Source organism: Kogia breviceps, chromosome 8 (genome assembly GCF_026419965.1).
Source record: "Kogia breviceps isolate mKogBre1 chromosome 8, mKogBre1 haplotype 1, whole genome shotgun sequence".
NCBI lineage: Eukaryota > Metazoa > Chordata > Mammalia > Artiodactyla > Physeteridae > Kogia > Kogia breviceps.
The window spans coordinates 8,574,882-8,589,084 of NC_081317.1; the positions used below are offsets into that span (position 1 = coordinate 8,574,882).

Below are 14,203 nucleotides of genomic sequence, written 5' to 3' on the forward strand. Positions count from 1 at the left end.
GGATTTATATGCATCAAAAAAAAAACTTCCCTGGGGGTTCAGTGGTTAAGAATGTGCCTGCCAATGCAGGGGACACAGGTTTGATCCCAGGTCTGGCAAGATCCCACATGCCGCGGAGTAACTAAGCCCGTGCGCCACAACTACTGAGCCCGTGTGCCACAACTACTGAAGCCCGTGTGCCTAGAGCCCGTGCTCCACCACAAGAGAAGCCACCGCAATGAGAAGCCCGTGCACCACAACGAAGAGTAGCCCCCACTCACCGCAACTAGAGAAAGCACGCTTGCAGCAACGAAGACCGAACGCAGCCGAAAATAAGTAAGTAAAATAGATTTATTTTTAAAAATTATTTTAAAAAACCATTTTACAAATGAGAACACTGAGGCTCAGAGAGAGAAACTACACTGTAACTCGGGGATCCGTTTTTCACACAACTGCCTGCTGGTACCCCCTGCTGGACAGGGAGGCAGTCCGGCATCAAGGGAAGGGCACCAGCTTGTTAAGTTCGGCCAAAAACCCTGTCTTCCCACCCTCCCTCACCTCTTCTTACCCCCCCCCCCACACACACACACTCTCTCTCTCTCTCTCTGTCTCTCTCTCTGTCTCTCTGTCTCTCTCTCTCTCTCTCTCTCTCTCTCATACTAATGCCTCCTGCAGGAGGAAAAGATTCTCATGACGTAACTTTGCAAGAACGTGGAGTTGTATCAGAACCACAGCACCACCCCGTGTCTCTGGTTTCTGTGTGACAGACTCCAGTCTCGTGTGTGGGCTCCTGAAGAGGGGAAGGAAAGTCCCATATGTGATGTTGGTTTCCTTCCAGACTTTCAGAATTCTCCTTCAATGTTGCAGGTTCAGGAAACCAAGGAAATAGCAGGAGACAGTCTGGTGCAGACCACTGTGGAGAAGGCAGAAAAACCACTTTTTCCTAAGCTTGTGGAGGTTGTTTCAAAGAAAATACACACATCCAGGAATGTTCAAGGACAAGAGAGTGATGTCTTCCAAATGTTTCAGACCAGCACAGAGACGGCCCCCAGCCCGTGTCCGAGCCCGCCTCCTCGCACGGCCGCGCTGCTCTCCACAGGCTCGGTCTCAGCTGCTCCACCTTCTGCGTCTGAACAGAAGATGGAGACAGAACCAAAGAGGGTTTCTGCCCACAACCAGTTGTTCACTCCACGTCAGGAACAATAAGTGTATGTGTTCTCTCTCCCTCTCTCTCTGGACAGCCACAGCGTGCCCGTTTTGTATTAGCAAAAGCCCTCCCCCAGGGTCACGGTCACCCTGAAGCTGGACCACCTGCCAGGCGCCCAGGAAAGGTCCCCTCGTGCGGGCTGGCAGTGGTGCTCTCACTATACCCCCTCCCGACGCTCTCCAAACCGGCCAAGCCTCCTCCTGGCAAGCAGCAGCACCTGGCGGCTTTCAAAGCGAGGCCCCGGCCACGTGAGCACATGAGACTTGAGATGCCAGCCCTCTGCGCGCCGGGTTCGTCACGCCCTCCCCCGCCCCTTTCAAGCCACCCACCAGATGCTCAGCATCCAACATCTCCCCTCCTCACTGAGGGCCAGATAATGAGCTGAGCGGGCTAGACGGCTGAGGAGGCACCACTGTGTCCAAATGCCCCCCTGGCTGAGCCCCCCTGGGGGAGAGAAAGCAGCAGTGTTCGGGGAAGTGGGCTGGGTCTGGAGTCTGAGGGTCTGCAGATAGACAAAAATGAGAGAAAGCTTGTGAAACTGAGCAAGCCTGGAGAAAAGGACAAGGCAGGGCGTCTTCCTGGAGAAGTGAAGCACCTACGTGCATGGAGCTGACGTAGGGCCAGCACAGACAGGCAGCCACCCACGAATCCACGTGACAGCGCTGACCGGGCACCCCCCCCCACGCCCCACACACTGTGCGCTGAGGCCAGGGAGGCAGAAACCAGCGGCCCAACCGTCCTCAGAAAGTCCAGCCTAGCGATGCCTACTCAGGCCTGCTCTTCTCAAGTAGGAGGGCTTCCAGAATCCTTTACATAAGAGTAATACCTTTAAAAAGGTATAAAATAAACAAGGGAAGTCCCCACAATCCCTAGTCCCTGTCCCCAAGGTTACACGTTCACACAGGGTAGAGCAGCATCCGTGCACACAGCCACACACAAATAGATATACAGACAGACACAAGTGTGTGCGTGTATATATGCAGGCACAGCCTGTGGTTCAATACCACCCACCCCCCCAGAGGTTGACAAGCTACAACCACAGGCCTGGCAGAAGCTAAGAATAGGACAGTTACAGCAGAGCAAGTTCTCAGGCAAGAGAAGGAGCTGGGTACCTCTGCAGCTTAGAAAACAGATAAACCAGGGTTTGAATTCTCACCCATCACTAACCTTGTGCCCTGGGCAAGTTGCTTGACCTGGCCAAGCCTCACTTTCCTCATCTGTAAAATGGGGAACACTGCAGTAGCGACCTCAAAGCTGGCTGAAGGGATTCACAGGATGGTGCACATTAAAAGCAGCCGGCATGGTACATCATTAATGACAGCTATTATTTGTGTTGACACCCGTCACCACCACTTTCACCCTCCCCGGGGCAGGGGTAAGGGTAAGGGTAAGGGCAATGTTCTCTTAGCATGAGACCGCAAGAAATCACCTCTAAGTTAAGGTAATAGGAGGCATGTGACTGAAAAATATGTATTTCTCATAAAACTATGAAAGGGTTCCCAAAAGAAAACGAATCCTCTGGTTGGCAGGATAGTTTCATTTTAGACCCTCTTTGAAAAGGCCGGCTGGAGCTTCCCCATCCTTGCCCCATGCACATGTAATTATTCTTGAAATCAAAGGTTCCTCCCTTCCAAGACAAGCCTGCAGAAAACAGGAGGAAGAGAGAAACTCTCACCTGCAGCCACTAGCTGATGAGTAAGAGCTGAGTTTTCCACAGGGAGGGGAGGCAGGTTTTAGGAAAATGGGAAACCTAGGGATACGTGTGGGGGAGGACTTGAAGAGAGCTTCGGGAAATGGGGGTAAAAGAGAGAGTGAGAAAATGAGGGTGGTCTGCCTGGGACATCCCAAACACCCAAGACAGCCCGGGAGCATCCTGATTGGCACACTTCCATTCTGGAAGCCTGGCAGTGACACCTCCCTTTCTGCACGTCAGGGATCGTGAAAGCCAGACCAGGGACCCAGCGCCCCACTCCCTCTCCCCGACTCCACACAGCCCTCCTCAGCCACCCACTTAATCTTAATTACCACCCAGGGGACACCTGCTCTGGGGAAAGGCAGGCAGTGTCACCTGCAGCTGGAAGAGCCGGGGTGCCTGTGTCCTCGTGGGCAGCCACCGGCAGGGATAAGCCCCTCTCTGGGGGACACACCACGTCTCACCACCTCCAAACTGACCCGAGCCTCTGCACAGCAGGACGGCCTCCTAAGCAGTGTCCCTGCCACACCCCTGCCTCCTCATGGTTTATTCACGACACAAACAGAGTGATCCTTTGAAAACACAAACCAAAAACTTGCAGGACATACACAAAAAGAGTGAATTTTCCTGTATGCAGAGTATACACACCCAGCTGGAGAAAAACAGGCGGCATCCCAGATCTTCCTCCAAAAGGAAGCTGGAGAAATACCCTGATGGATAAGAGAAGACGACTCCGCCTGAGTAATGACCTTATTATACAGAAGCCGGCAGCGGGAAGAGGAGAAAGTGTTCAGCCAGTGGCCTGAGACACCGCAGAACCCTTCAGGATGGAGCTGGGGACAGCCCTGGATCTGGCAGCAAGAGTGCCATGGGCACCTAGGACGGTACCTGGGGGCCCGGCAAAGTCTCTCAGATGAGACGCTTTGACTCTACAGGTAGCTGAAGCAGAAGCACAAAAGCCAGGCCATGAATTTCATCCAGTGAGGACCGGGTGTGACCCTCTGGGCAGACTGGGGAGTGTCACAGCCTGGAGGACACTGATGAGACCCAGCAATTAAATGCAGGGAGGGATCCTGGGCTGAACCCTGGAGCAGGGGAACTGGTGACATCTGGAAAAGGCTGCGAGCTTAGTTCATAGTGTCGTACCTAAACTAACTCACCCAGGTTAATTTGATAACCAGACTGGTTACGTGAGTCAACAGGGAAGCTGGGTGAATGGTATGTGTAAATGCTATGCGCGGTTTGGCAAATTTCCGTGAGTCTAAAGTTATTTCAAAATAAAAAGTTAAATTTAAAAAGGGATCCTACACCCTCACAACCCCTCAATACACGCACACAAGCTCCACCGCCAGGCCTGATGCCTGGGACTCACCATTTCCCGCACAAACCACGATTCGAGGGTTGTGCTCTGGGGTGTTGAGGTTCGGGCATTTTATGCCTATTACGTGTGGGCCAAACACACACCGTCTACGGCAGACAGAGGATCGGAAGGAAGGCAGTTTCCTATAAGGAGCAGAGGGTCCCTCCCTCCCTCCTAGTCCCTGCCAAGGGCAGAGGAAGTACTGGTGTGACTGGTGACGGCCCAGGTCATTGCCTGGACCACATGCGTCAGAAGCATCACCAGATGTCACAGGTGACACGCCTGTTCAGGGCCCCCTCCTCTCCCCACTGCTGCTCTGAGACCCACAGGGTGGACAAGGCCCCTGCTTGGGCTCAGCCGGCTCTGACTCCCACCTGCACCCGAGTGTGCGCCTGGCATGCACAGCCCTGGGCACTGTCGCTGCCAGTGGCAAGCAAGGACCCACAACAGGGAGCAGGCGCGGGGGCGGGGGCGGCCCCAGTGGGCTAGGAGGTCATCACTTGCTTCAACCAGTGTTGACCAGAGAGCCCTGGACTGGGTGACAGGCGCGGGCCGACTCACGGTGAGGGTCCTTTATCCTCCTCTCTGCTCCTCCTGTGACCAGGCGCTTCAGAAACCTCGAGGTGAAGAGGAGATTGGCGGAACAGGACACCCACACTCTTGGGCCTTCCTGACAAGTACCACTGAGTCCTGACCCATCGTGTACAGCCTGGCGCTTCCCACCAAATGAGGAAGGACGCTGTCTCCGGAGAGTAAGGCCGGGCTGCAGAAGGGGAGCGGAGGCGGCGGCGGCAGGACAAAGCCGAGGAGGAGCAGAGGGCGTGCCCCGCGGGGGGAACCGGATGGCCTTAAGGCAAACGCCCACCGAGTTGAAGGTTGTGTCGCATTCCGTGGCGAATACGGCAGCGCGCGGGGTGGGAAGGTGCCAAAGGACATCTTCACATCAAACTATATGAATAAATTTTGGTTTCAAGACAATGAACTAGGTCGACACATATGCTTTCCCCTCTTCTAATCTTGTTGAAATGAAAAATAAGAAGACTGAGAAATCTGTTGCAATGTTGAAGTACAGGGAACGATGACAGCAACAAACCGAAAATTAAGAATTCCTAGAAGATTTGAAGCAGATGGAATCGGATAGAGAAGAAAGCTCTGAGTGTGAGACATCTGGCCATAAAATCAACTGTTTCCTCTATCCAAACAATAACCAGCTAGGAAACGTAATGGCACAAGGGCCTACTAAAAAAAGAAAAAAAAATACATAGACGTAAACTGTAAAAGAAATGTACAAAAATCATTTGAAGCAAATTATTAAACTTTACTGATGGACAAAAAAAGAAGACTTAAATCAAAGGAGAGACATTTCACTCCTTCTAAATAAGGAGATGATATTGTAAAGACATCAGTTCTCCCCAATTGATCTATAAATAAAACGCAAATTCACTCTAAATCCTAAGAGAATTCATTTCGGAATTCAACAAGTTGATTTAAAACTTTGGAAGAATAATTTAAAATAGCTACAAAGTTTTCAAAAAAGAAGTATAATGAGACGGCACCTGTCCTTTCAGGAAGTCGCAGTTGATGATAAATGGCCAGCAGGACAGAACACAGTCCAGAAAAATAGGATCAAGTATAGCCGAGAATTAATATCTGATCAAGATGGCATTTCAAACAGTGGGAAAGAATGGATTATTCAATAAATGTTGATAAAACAATTTTCTATTCACTTGAGGGGGGATTTATTTTAAATTTTACCCAGTATCACTTATAAGAATAAACCTTTGATAAAGATTTAACCAAACCAAAACATTGCCATAAAAATACCAAAGGAGGGACTTCCCTGGTGGTTAAGAATCCACCTTCCAATGCAGGGGACATGGGTTCAATCCCTGGTCAGGGAACTAAGATCCCACATGCCACAAGGCAACTAAGCCTGCACGCCGCAACTAGAGAACCCGCGTGCCTCAGTGAAGAGCCCATGCACTGCAAGGAAAGATCCCACATACCCCAACGAAGATTCTGCATGCCACAACTAAGACCCGACACAGCCAAATAAATAAATCTTAAAAAATAAATAAATAAAGCTCTAAGAAAAAAGAATACCAAAGGAAACACAAGTCATTCTTTTTTATTGTCCCAGGGTGAAGTCCTCTCTAGGATGATACAAAAGCTAGAAAACAAAGGAAACTATTGGCAGATTTAACTATGTGAAAAATTAAAACTTCTATATAGGAAAAGACATCATGAAAGAAGTGAAAGTCAGTCAATAAACAGGACAGGGTTCTGAAATGCCACATGAGATGATGAAGTTCTATTAATACAGAAAGAAGCCCCCCAGGAGTTCTGGCTCACTCTCTGCAGAGTGGCCTTGGGCAGGTAGATCAGTATTTACAGACAGAGAAAGATGTCCACAGATTCAGGACATATTCACTCTTATTCATTTGTTCATTCATTCAACAAAAAGTTACCAAAAGTCTAGTATGTGTCAGGTACTATTCTAGGTGTTGGGCATAAAGCAGTGACGAAAAAGCCAGAAATTCCCCAGTACATTCTAGTGGGGGAAACGGACAATAAATAAAGCGTTCAGTAAAATATATGGTCTATAAGCTGGTGATAAAAGAGAAAAAAAAGTAAAGCAGAGAAAGGGTATAGGCAGAGTGGGGAGGGGGAGAGGTTACAATTTTAAATGGGGGCAGTGGTCTGAGAAGTGCTCACTGAGAAAACGACATCTGGACATGTTTTGAAATATTTGTGCATACATGTGAACACTCACACAAAAGTCTAGAAGAATATGTACTCAAGTTTTAATGTCAATGCTCCTTACAGGTGTCATTGTATGGCACTTTCACTTTCTACTTTTTTTACACTTCAGTATTGTTTGATTTATTTTAAAATAACTATGGAACACTTATTGTGAGCAACACCGCATTTGGAGGGAAAACTGAAAGTGAATTTCCAGAGACAAGTACTTGAGGGATGCTCCCACGGGCAGGGATCAGACGTAGGAGGTTGGAGCCGGATGTCTGGTGCTCTGCCGCCACCTGGTGGCCATCTCCTAACTGATCAATCTCATTTCCAATCCCCTCAAGGTATCAATAAAAAAGAGGCAAAACACACAACAACTGTATAAAAACCTATCTGCCCTGTGGACAGGGACTGGAAAGGAAATGGGCAACATAAACAGTTTGATTTGTTGGGGTGGCATGGTCATGGTGGGATTTATTTAGCTTGGATCTTCATCATAGTTCTATGATGACATTTCGTTCCTTTGTGTTAACTGCAAGGGAGCAGTTCTACGGGGCAGCTGAAGGTACTCACAGAAATGGAGTGAGAGGTGGGGTGGGCAACACAGAGCCATAACCCAGGCCATCTGCACGTGTGTCCCCAAGAAGTTTGGGGGTTCACAGAGTGACAGGACCTCAGGTCACACAGTGGTTGGAGGTGGAGGGGTCTTCCCCAGTGGGAGTGCCTGGAGGACGAGGTCCCAGGAGTCTGGCTGGGAGGGGCAGCCATACCCGGGCCCTCAAATGATTAACCGCTAACTGAGCACGTGCACAGACCACCAAACTGGAGCCTCCTCGCCAAAGCCCAGAGGAAACAGACATCCCACGGGTGTTGAGGAAGTGACGTTGATCTCAGCAAGGACTCTGCCTGGAAGTCTTCCCCTCTCCCCCATCCTTTGGCCCCTCTTCTGTGTGCCCTCACTCAGCCCGCTGTAGCACCTGTCACTCTGACAAGAAAGTGCTCTCGCCGGGCATCTCCCTGCTAGACCATGAGAGTCACACCTACTCATTCACCCTCAGAGAGCTCCGGGTTTGAGTCCTATGTGACAGCAGGCCAGTGCCCCTCTAAGCTTGAGTTCCTGCGTGGAGATACAGGACTGTCCTCCCCTCGTGTGGTTGTGGCAAGGACAACTAATAGCACCAGCTGGCACTCGGGAGTGGTGGTGGGCACCAGGCGGCTGTCTAAGCGTTTTATATGCATTAAGTTCCTGAACTGAGGCCACCTCTGTGTAGTGTTGATCACAGCAACTGGCACGGGCTAAGTGCTCAAATATTGTGACCTTATTCCCAGTTCCCAACACAGTACCCAGCACTCTGCTGTGTCCTCAGTAAAAATGAATGAACCACTCCCCCAGCCTACTACAAGAAGGGGCACGTTCAGGGCAAGACGGCGATGCTTAAGCGGCCCATCAGCACCCCCAGGCACTTGGACTGCACAAAGGGACTTCAAGGAGAGCACCCCTGCAGGACTGGGGAGGGTGGGGAATGCAGGGAGAAGTGATGCAAACTCCTGGGGTGGGGGCAGGGGAAGCAGCAACGCTCTGGGCTCAGGTTCAGCTCAAGTAGAAGCTGCCACCCGGGAGGGCCCTCAGTGAAAAGTGGGTGGGACTTGCCTAACAATCCCTCCAGCCCTGATCCCAGGCGGTCGAGGCCGAGGCCGTGGTCCTCACAGTAGAGGGTCGGTAGGCAAGGTCACTGAGGGAAGCTGGTGTGAGGGAAGGAAGGGGGCTGAGAGGTACCCAACCCATTGAGAGTCACAGGCACTACCCTGGGGGAGAGAGGGCGGTGCATCCCTCTGCAGGCCCCTCCCCAACCCAGCCCCTTGGAAGTGGCTTCCAGCCGAGGAAGGAGAGATGTGCAGACTAGAACAGGTGCCAGAAGGGCGCTAGAGCAGCTGGTGGCCACGCCCACTGTGCTGTCCCCCCGCAGCCACGTGTGCTCAGGGGCTGGTTCTCTCCCTGGAACCATCCTCGTCCCTCCTCTCCTCCCCACTCCTTCCTGCCCTTTTCCAGCCTCATTTTCAATGTCACTTCCTCTGGGACCCCTTCTGTGACGCCTGACTACGTTGTGTCCTTCTCCTACAGGCTTTTAGAGCACCCAGACTTTTCCTTAGCACTTGTCCTATTTGTCTTGACGGTCACATCTGTGGCCACGCTCGGCTGCCTCCCCAAGATTTCCAGCGAGAGGGTCACGCAGGCAGCATTAGGGGCGGCCCACGGCTTCTGAGGCTCACAAACCCTTTTCTGAGCAACCCCACTCCAGATGCTTCCCATCTCTGACTCTGAGGTTACGATAGGGCAGAGCCTTTCTCCTGATCAGGGAGGACCACTGCTGATGCCTATTTATGTGCGGTTCGAGAATGCTAACACAACTAACAGCCTAAACTTTATCTTTTTTTTTTTCATTTTTCTTTCTTTTTTTTTTTTTTTTTGGCCATGCCACGCAACATGCAGGACCTTAGTTCCCCAACCAGGGATCAAACCTGGGCCCCCGGCAGAGGAAGCATGGAGTCCTGACCACTGGACTGCCAGGGAAGTCCCAAAACTTCGTCTTATAAAAAAGAAAACTCAAGTCTCCTTGCTTACAGACGTTTATAAAGGCAATCTCTAAAGAAACAAATGACAAGAAGGAAGGTGTAGCAATTTATCTGGGTTGTCTCTTGATATTTCATCATTCTAAATTATACTCTATTGGACTTCCTATTTAAACTACAAAAGCAACATATCTTTGTTGCTATAAGCCAAAACCAAGAGGAGTGTACAAATAAAAAGCCATGAAACCACCCTCCCCCAATGCCGACCCCCTTCCACCCACCTAAGGCAATCACAGTGGGCAGCCAGGAGTACACTCCTCCAAGCCTTTGTGCCAAGCAATATAAATACCTGTAAACAAGTGGGACTAGACCAGAACCCAAGGTCGTACCCTCAAACGCCTGCAGGGCCCAGCAGATCATGTCATGGCAAAGCTGCAGGTGTAACAGAATAAGGACAGATGGGGCCTGTGGCCAACTACGCCACTTAAAAGCTTTCCATTTTGAACATTTGTAAAGCACTGAACTGGCCATACAAGGCATCTGAGAGACAGACTGGACAGTGCTCCTTGGGTAGAGTAGCAGAGTTAGTAAGAGCTCAGATTATAGAGACCTGGTAACATCCTGGGCCCAGTGTCTATTGGCTAGGTCACCTTTAAGAAAGTCACTTAGTCTCTGTGCTTCAAATACCTCCTCTGAAAAGAGGCAATCCAACAGTCCCTTCCTTGTAAGTGAGAAGAGAATAATGTAAAGCACTTAGCACTGGCCTGGCACACACTTACTGGCCACCAGTCTGCAACCACTGCTGGAGACATTATTCTGCAATTTGTTTTTTAAACCTAACGATGTGTAATGGGCTTCCCTCATATCAAGGTAGAGAGAGCTGGATCCTTTTTAATAACTGCCTAAAACATGGCTGATAGGGGCTCCCATTCCTTCCCCTTTTTTGCCACTACAAACAGTGGTGCAGAAAACAGCTTTGTACTGCTTTTTGCATTGGTGCTTTATTTCTGCAGGAATTGCTGCTGGGTTGACAGATCTGGATATTTAATACTCATTAAATATTTTCAATTATATTCCCCCAAAGTTAGAACAATTCATACTCCCAACAGCAATGTAAGGGAGCACTCACTTCCTGCAATCACTTGCTAACATTGGATTTTATCAATCTTTGTAACATTTTGCCACTTAAAAAGGTAAAAAAGAAAACTATTGTTTTTATTTGCATTCTGCTAGTGATGATCTTTTGAGGCAGAGATTTCCAACTTCTTTCTTTCTCCTTTTCTTCTTCAGCAAGAAAACTCCTATTTTTAGCTAAGCACACTCCATGCTCCCTTGCAGCTCAGTGTGGCTAAGCTCCACTCGGTGAGATGTAAATGTTAGTGCTGTGTGAGACTTCTGAGAAGTATCTGAAAGGGAAGGGCACACCCTTCTTCTCCCCTTTCTCCTTCTGGCTTCTGGAATGCAGATGTGACGACTGGAGCTCAAGCAGCCATCTTGAGTCAGGCGGCAATCTGCTATGGCTGGAAGAGCAGCGAGATACAAGGAACCTGGCGGCTCTGTGATGACTTTGATTCCACCACACCAACCTCTTTACTTTTTCATGAAATGATATAAACCCTTATATGTTTAAGCCATCGTTATTCCGGGGTTATCCACTACATGCAACAAAATCCATTCCTAACCAATACACCTTCTGATTCCCAAAAGTCATAATTGAACCTTTATTTCTCTTTTTTGTAATACACATAAATAACAATGCCTTTATGCTTTATTTGCCCTATGTTTATTTAAGTCTCTTAAAAGTGGAACACTCATTTCCCCACTCTCCCATTCTTTCTCCCAAAGCCTTGGGTTTTACAGAGATGGTTTAGAATTTTTATTTTCAGCCTGTTATGTTTTCCCATACAGTTCTCCTCTATTTTAAAAGTTCTTAATACACAATAAAAATTCTAACTCACAGTAGTAATATCCAATGAGATTAATCTCTGTGCACTAAAGGGTGCACCACAGCTCACTGCTTCCTGCACTCTCCATGGCCCCCACGTCAGAATCTCTGCTCTAACTGTCCTTTGGTTAGAGAACTTCACTGGGTGTTTTCCTCAGGCACACCTACCAGATGACGTATGCTTTATGTCCTCACGCGTGTGAAATGTCTTTTTTTTGCAATGACCAGGAGTGACATCTCGGCTGGCTCAGCAAGGGCTGTGGCCCTCTCTCTCCAACAGTCTGGAGACCCTGGACCACCGTCTTCCGGATTCCAGGGCTGCATATGGGAGGCCCAATGAGAGCCTAATTCTCTCTCCTTTGAAAACAACCTGCTCTTTCTTCCTAAAAACTTTAAGATTTTTCTCTTTCTTCTTGGAGTTTAGGAATTTTACTAGAAAGTAGGTCTAAGTGTTGGGCTTTGTGTGGGATGAATGGATCCATTTAATCTGAAGAATCAAACCTGTCTTCCATTCGGTGACTTTTTTTTTGTTTTCCTATTACTCCTCCATCTATTCCTTTTTCTCCTTCTGGAACTTCCATGACTCCATGGCAGGTCCCCTGGATAAGGTCTCCAAGGCCTTCCCTCATGGACAGTGTCTCACATTTTAATTCATTATTTCCATTTCTTTTTATTATTGTTCTGGGTTGTGAGGCATTTCTTCTACTTGACCTTCCAAACCACCAATTTCAGTTCTTAAATTGATTTTTAAATTCAAAAGCCATGTTTTTTAGTTCCAGCAAGCCTCTGGTACCCTTTAATTGCGTCCCCCTAGCAGCTCTCTCCTCGTAAAGTTCTTACACATCCTCTCCTTCCATCCTGCCTCAAAGGAGCCACTGCTCCAAGTGTGAAGCTTGGCTTCCCTCTTTCTCCAGCTAAGATCCCACAAAGCCATCATGTGTCTTTGCCTGCTGAGGGGTGCAGGTTCACACAGCCCCTGTTCATGGCAGACCGCTCGAGCTTCTGTGGCAGTGACAAGCCTGAGGCCCTGTACGACCTGACAGCCTCTGTTCAAGGGGACCCAAGTGAAATGAGGTGGCAAACTGTGATCTTCCTGCTGAGAAGTGGGGAGGAGACCCTCTGCCCTTTGGTCCCCTAGTGATAATGGGGGAGAGGCAGTCCTCTCCCAGCTTCATGGACAGGGAGCAATTCCGCCCAGATCCCCTGGGATCGGCAAGATTGGGCAGTCCCTCAGAGGGCACAGGAAGCAAGTGGGCAGCTGCAGCCCCTCTCATGGAATCCAGTTCTAATCAGGCTCAAAAGCACAGACAGAGGAGAGGAACTGCATTTCTAGAACCTGATTGACCTAGAGTCAAATATCAACTCTGACACTTACTTGCTGTGTGATCACAGGGAAATTACTTATCTCTGAGTCTCAGTTTTCTCATATGCTCTTACCTTTAAACCAACAGTTATTTCCAGCATCCTCCATAGGGGAACCAATCCCTCTGATACGTAAGTTTCGGGGAACTTGCTTCTTCTAAGCACTATATGAATTACTTGTACTGTAGTTAATCATGCAATATCAAGGAAGGAAGACTGGAGCCCTGACAGGAAAGCATCAGAAACTTTACCTTCTGCCTCTTTATGAAAGTAGGTTGACAGAAGGGTAAGCCTACTAGAAGAATCTGAAAAATATTGTAATATTTCAGCTTTTAGCATTTTTGTGACTGCTCCTACCTGAATAAAATCTCCTAGGATTCTTCTAGGCAAATACTCGCTGCCTCTTCCCCTATTATCTCACGGTATCGCAAGACTTTGAGGACCATGGCTGGAAAGGGGATGGGTGCTGAGAGCCATGAGAGAGTCCATGTTGGTTCCAGTCTAGTAAAATTTATGGAGCGCCTACTACGTATAAGGCATTGAGCAAGGCACTGCACAGAATACAATAATGAGCAAGACACAAACACTGCCTTAAAAGAGCTTGAAGTCTAGTCAAGGAGCTAAGGCAGGAGGTACAGGGGACATCAAAAAAGCACAATGCAATGCGGATCATGGCCAGGGCCATGAGAGAGGGTTGAAACAAGTGTCAGGACAGTTTAAAAGGAGGAGAGCTCCAGTGAGTTGGGGAGTGTAGAAAAGCATTCTTGGAAGAGGTGCTGGATGAGGTGGGGAGAATCTCAGGGAGCAAGAATTCGGGGGGTGGGGGATGGGGGAGAGGGAGGCAGGGGGTTGATGAGTAGATTATAGAGTCTCTTGAAGACGATGATCAAGTCTTATTCCTTGAATCTTATAAGATTCCTTATAGCTTCATATTCCTTCACCCATCCTCCCAGGGCCAAACGTAATTCACACAATGAGCCAGCCCTCTCTGATGAAGGGTCTGAAGCAAGGACAGCCAAAAGTGAGGAGGGGAGCTGAACTGAGAGAGGGGAGGGGCTTGTGGGGAGGTACAAGGACCTGACTGAGGTTGAGTGAATGGGGGTCGCCCAAGTCACCCCAACTGCTGCGAGGCCGATACAGAATGTTTATCTTCTGAGCAACAGGAGCAAAAGGATGACAGCGAAACAGGGTGGCAACAAGTGCTCTTGCACGAGGAGGGGGCAGAGAGAGAAAGAAAGGAAAAAACCCTGGATACAAGAACCAGTGGTGAAAACCCCAGAGTTTAATTCATCTGGCGAGAAGAAGCCCTTAAAACACCCTCTGCGTGTGGCTCACTGAGGA

The 14,203-nt window shown here is 49.0% G+C and overlaps 1 protein-coding gene across 24 annotated transcripts in view; it reads right to left on the minus strand.

Annotated features, from left to right (window-relative positions):
* The window catches only part of RALGPS1 (Ral GEF with PH domain and SH3 binding motif 1), a 294,874-nt gene that overhangs the window by 261,668 nt on the left and 19,003 nt on the right, over positions 1 to 14,203 (minus strand). The window lies entirely within an intron of this gene.